This window comes from Brachyhypopomus gauderio, unplaced genomic scaffold (assembly GCF_052324685.1).
Source record: "Brachyhypopomus gauderio isolate BG-103 unplaced genomic scaffold, BGAUD_0.2 sc392, whole genome shotgun sequence".
NCBI lineage: Eukaryota > Metazoa > Chordata > Actinopteri > Gymnotiformes > Hypopomidae > Brachyhypopomus > Brachyhypopomus gauderio.
Window position 1 is genome coordinate 40,506 of NW_027507213.1, and position 5,442 is coordinate 45,947.

The 5,442-nt window shown below is 49.7% G+C and overlaps 1 long non-coding RNA gene across 1 annotated transcript; it reads right to left on the reverse strand.

The window, feature by feature from the left end:
* Window positions 1-508: 508 nt before the first annotated feature.
* On the reverse strand, window positions 509-4,531 carry LOC143505607 (uncharacterized). The gene is made up of 2 exons (XR_013127901.1): window positions 4,186-4,531; window positions 509-1,063 (listed from the first exon to the last, which is right to left on the reverse strand). It is a non-coding gene; the product is annotated as an uncharacterized LOC143505607 (long non-coding RNA).
* Window positions 4,532-5,442: the final 911 nt, after the last annotated feature.

The following is a 5,442-nucleotide window of genomic DNA, read 5'->3' on the forward strand; positions in this document are numbered from 1 at the left end:
AGCAGAGGAGCAGGTGTGAGTCCCCCGGGGCTGCTGGGCCTCTGACTGGAACCCTTTAGCCATGACAGCTGTTGCTATAAACGTCAGTTTTGCTGAGGTGTGTGAGTCAAACAATAGCTGTGCCATTACTAAAGCTGTTTGTCAGTATTGTAAAGTGTCACTTAAAGACATTTATTTCTAGAATGGCATTTGTTCCAATTGTCTTGTCTTTCTTCATCTTTGCAGAATCTTCCATTGAATGAGCAGTCAATCATTTTTTACCAGCAAGTAGCAAACAATAATTATGAAAACGATTATCATTTTTACATTTGTAAAGTGAAGCTCAAATTGACATGAAGAATCAAACTCCTTTGTAGTCCTCAAATGAGATTGTTTATGCTCCACAGAGACGGTGGGCTCCACATGGAGACTGTCAGGTTTAAAATAGATTTAACACAATGTCTGAAACAAACATCCAGACCTCTAGATGTCAGTATAATGGCTGTTTCAGAATGTGAAGAATCAAGGGGAAAACGATTTCTCCTTTATTGACAACAACTGAGATTAACTGACATTAACATACACAGACAATGCAATATTTACCCACATACACTGATTTTGAAAGAACTGCAGTATTCTGAAATGCTGCTTCAGTAGGACGGTAAAAATGTTAGATATTTAAACCATATGGTGACTGCTTATGCCTACAAGTTCAGGCGCCTATGAAGGCAGCCTCATCAGAGTGCACTTGCTGTGCACTTGGGTACTTGATATGTACTTGTACACTTGATGCGCACTCTTTGTGTACTTTGGCAAGCCGTCCCCTGCGTGACCCGTCCTGGTGAAGGGAGACTGCAGGGAAGGTGTCGTTAGCAGAACCAGTGTGTGCCGCGCGGGTTTGAGGGAGTGTGGCGGCCGGCTGCGCTTGTGGGCGGAGCTGACGAGGAAGCAGCGGGGGCCACAGGAAGCACGGGTGGAGGAGTTGGCCGCCTCTCTCCCTCTGGCCTGGTGGTGCCACGACAGCAAGCTCTGCTTTCACACGGGTGGTGCACACTTGCTGAGCTGCCGTGTGCCTCACCCCACCCTGTCACACACACACACACACACACACACACACACACAAAACAAGAGTAGCTTTCCTGAAGCCTTGAGCTTTTGCGTTTGTGATGTGTGCGTTTTTGTGCTTGTTTGCGTATGCATCTTCCTGTCGGGGCTTAACAGCTTTCATGGCAACAACAATCATATCACCTCACTTCTAATAACGTCTAACAGCAAACTTCTATGGAAAATTCGCACTCACTTGGGTGAAGTGTGTGCGTGCAAGCGTGTGTGTGTGTGTATATGTGTGTGTGTGTGTATGTGAATCACTTAGGACTGCTCCATTCGTTTATTTTGAGGCTTGAATGCGCCAAGTTTGTTTGCGACGGAAATCAGTCTTTGTGTTGGAGCTTGTAGGCTGGCTTTGAACTGCAGACAGTTTTAATTAACGCAGGCTAAAAACCCAGCAAACAGCAATTAGTCGTCCCCAACTCAACTCGCCGTGCTGAGGATGCAGCCACTCTGGTGAGCCCAGGGTGAGGCCCCCGTCCAGGGTGAGGCCCCCGTCCAGAGTGAGACCCCCGTCCAGGGTGAGGCCCCCGTCCAGGGTGAGGCCCCTGTCCAGAGTGAGACCCCCGTCCAGGGTGAGGCCCCCGTCCAGGGTGAGGCCCCTGTCCAGAGTGAGACCCCCGTCCAGGGTGAGGCCCCCGCCCAGAGTGAGACCCCCGTCCAGGGTGAGACCCCCGTCCAGGTTGAGACCCCCGTCCAGAGTGAGACCCCCGTCCAGAGTGAGACCCCCGTCCAGGGTGAGGCCCCCGCCCAGAGTGAGACCCCTGTCCAGGGTGAGACCCCCGCCCAGGTTGAGACCCCCGTCCAGGGTCAATCAATCACTCAAAATTTATTCCTATAGCGCTTTTTTTTGTTGTCACAAAGCAGCTTTTACAAGTGTCCGAGTCCAAGCCCTCCGTGAGCAAGCCAAGGGCGACAGAGGCAAAGAAAAACTCCCTAAGGAAGAAACCTTGAGAGGAACCAAGACTCAGGGAGGGAACCCATCCTCCTCTGGTCACCATGACAACAATAATTACAGAGATACATAAACAAAGAAGAAGAAGATGTCTGAGGGCCCAGACGAGGACACTGATGAGTCAAAATGTCCCAGCTGATAATCCTCAGCTGTGTACTCTGCAAAATTGCAAATTTCTGAAACTTGTGTTCTGAATATTCATGCTGTAGCATTTCTGTGTGTTCTGAATACCTGTGCTGTAGGAATGCTGTAGCGTGCTGATCTCTAGGACACAGAGAGATGTGCAGGGTTCATAATGTGTGTGTGTGTGTGTGTGTGTGTGTGTGTGTGTGAGTGTGTGTGTGTGTGTGTATGTGGGTACATATGCATGTTATGTATGCACATGCATTTTATTTTTCAATGGGTACATGTTGCTATTTCTGACCACTAGAGGGAGTTTAGACAAGAAAACACAGGGATGCAAAAGGCAGCTCTCTTCTTCCAGATGTGATCTGAGCTCTCTCTCTCTCTCTCTCTCTCTCTCTCTATCTCTATCTCTATCTCCCTCTCTCAGTCAAAATTCAAGTCAAGACGGCTTTATTAGCAGATTGTCTGATGTACAATATTTTAGGAAACAGTTGGAAGTGTTTACATTTGATTGTTACATAATAACAGCAATAATAATTACGAGAGCCTGCACACCACACACATTCTCTCTCTCTCTCTCTCTCTCTCTCTCTATCATTCTCACTCTCAATTTCTCTCTCGTTTTCTGTCTTTCTCATCCTGTCTTTGTTCAGCACCATGCTAACACTCCCCACAGCCATCTCTGACTGTACTGCTACCCAGGCCTTTGTTAAGTGACATGAACTCCTGAATAATTCAAACACTTGTGTGTGTGTGTGTGTGTGTGTGTGTGTGTGTGTGTGTGTGTGTGTGTGTGTGTGTGCGCAATAAATAGACACATTACATACTGCACACTAAGCACACTGTTTAGCCCAGTGTTCTTAGTAAGATTTTCACGAGCACACTTATACACAGACACACACATATTTTCATTCTATACAAAGCATTATACACATTTACAAACACACACACACATGCACACACACACTTTCCATACAATCTGACATTCAGTCACAGACAGTGACCTTCCCTCCTTAATGTAACAGAATGAACGTCATCATTACCATTGTGGGTTTTGTTTGATGAATGTGATGGGCGGGGCTTCCGTCGTTTGACCCTCTGACTAATGTGATTTGGAGAGTAAATGAATTAAGTGGACCTTTGAATGCACACTGGCTAGTGGGCTATTAGCGTAATGCCCAATTTCTTTCTTTTTTTTGTTGTTGTTGATAGAATCAGCAGTAAGTCTCTGAGCTCAGGCCGCATGCCGGCGCTGCAGGTCTGCACAGAGTCCGGGGAGATTGAGAGTGACGTAGCCCAGGGCTCGCTGGCTCCAGCCTGGCTGATGCGGAGCAGCTGGGCCTGGGAGAGGTGACACGCTCCCTCCCTGTCTCGCCACACTCGCTTCTGGAAACCCTCGCTCGCCCTCTGTCCAGATCGCCCACAATCTCTCTCTCCATTCCCTGCGAGTGTGTGTGTGTGTGTGTGGTTGTGTGTAAAAAAAAGAGAGCTAGCAGATGTTTACATCTTAACACTGAATAGCTTGACCTGCTCCTAACTGCAGAAGCTGCCCTGTCTAGCCTGGACCCAGGCCACACGGCCCCTGGACCCAGGCCACACGGCCCCTGGACCCAGGCCACACGGCCCCCGGACCCAGGCCACATGGCCCCGGGACCCAGGCCACACGGCTCCCGTAGCACTGCTCTGGCACACAGGCCAGTCCGCCGCCTCACACACACACAAACACTCGGCGCACTACAGCCTGCTCGATGGGTCGGGAGGTCACTGGCTTGCTCGTTCATCGGGGCGTGCCAGTGTTGGCTCCTGACCCACCGTCCTCCTCTGGGCCCGATCTCCCCGTCCTTGGGAGCACGGAAGCTTCCTTTTTTTTTTTTTTTTATTAGCCGGCCGGCAGTGGCAGCAGCGGCAGTGAGGCAGCGTGGTTTAATTAATTCGAGCGGCAGAAGGTGATCCCTGCTAGTTGTGGAATAATTGCGTGGAGAGAGCCGGAGTGCGGCGGTGATAATAATTACACTCACCTTAATCGACTGAGCTGAAATGAATTCCCTTTATGCTCTCGGAGGAAGAGAAGCAGCAAGAAGGAAGTGGAGAGAAGGAGGTAGGGATAGAGAGAGGGAGGAAGGGATAGAGAGAGGGAGGTAGGGATAGAGAGAGGGAGGAAGGGATAGAGAGAGGGAGGAAGGGATAGAGAGAGGGAGGAAGGGATAGAGAGAGGGAGGAAGGGATAGAGAGAGGGAGGTAGAAAGACTGAGAGAGGCCACGGCTATGAAGGCGCGGGCTGCGATCCCTCCTGGGTCAGAGCGTGGTCTCTGAGGTGCGGCCAGCGTTGACCCTGAGCCAGCAGCAATGGACTGAAGCGGAACACTCTCCCCTCCGCTCACTCTGCTACACACACACACACATACACACACACTCACACAGGAAACACACGCTCCTTCACGAGAACCTATTTCAGGTGTGGAGGAGTGCAGAGCTCCGGGTGATGGGGCTGTGGTTTCATCCACCCAGCTGCTCACTCAGGGACCTTTTACACCCAGTCAAATGACAGATGTGACAAGTGTGCAGTTTAAGGTCAGTGTGGGCGAGGTGCTGACACTCGTATCAAACCTCCACGACAGATAGGTGTGTGTGTGTGTGTGTGTGTGTGTGTGTGTGTGTGTGTGTGTGTGTGTGTGTGTGTGTGTATGTATGTGTGTGTGTGTGTGTTGCAGAGTCTAGAAGGGTCAGAGATGGCCAGAAGCTGTGTTCGTGTCATGAGTAATGTGTGTGTGTGTGTGTGTGTGTGTGTGTGTGTGTGTGTGTGTGTGTGTGTGTGTGTGTGTGTGTGTGTGTGTATGAGCAGCTAATAAGGTGAAGTGGAGAGCAGGCGTGTGTGTAAACACAGGTGAGAGTGAGACAGTCCACTTGAGCTTTAGCCTCCTGCCTTTACATGTTCATCTATATTTAAACATGCAAGGCTGTGAAACCAGACTGCTGCTGCCGCTTTCTCGAAAACAGCTTCTCGTTTTCACTCAGTTACACACACACACACACACACACACACACACACACACACACACACACACACAACTCACACTCACAAACGATATACACCCAATGTGTACAGAAACACACCACACAAGTTAGCATCCATACAAGTTATCAAGTGTTTACATAACACACACACACACACACACACACACACACACACACACACACACACACACACACACACACACACACACACACACACACACACACCTCTGAAACCTGATAACTTAATGGCTGGCTGGGGT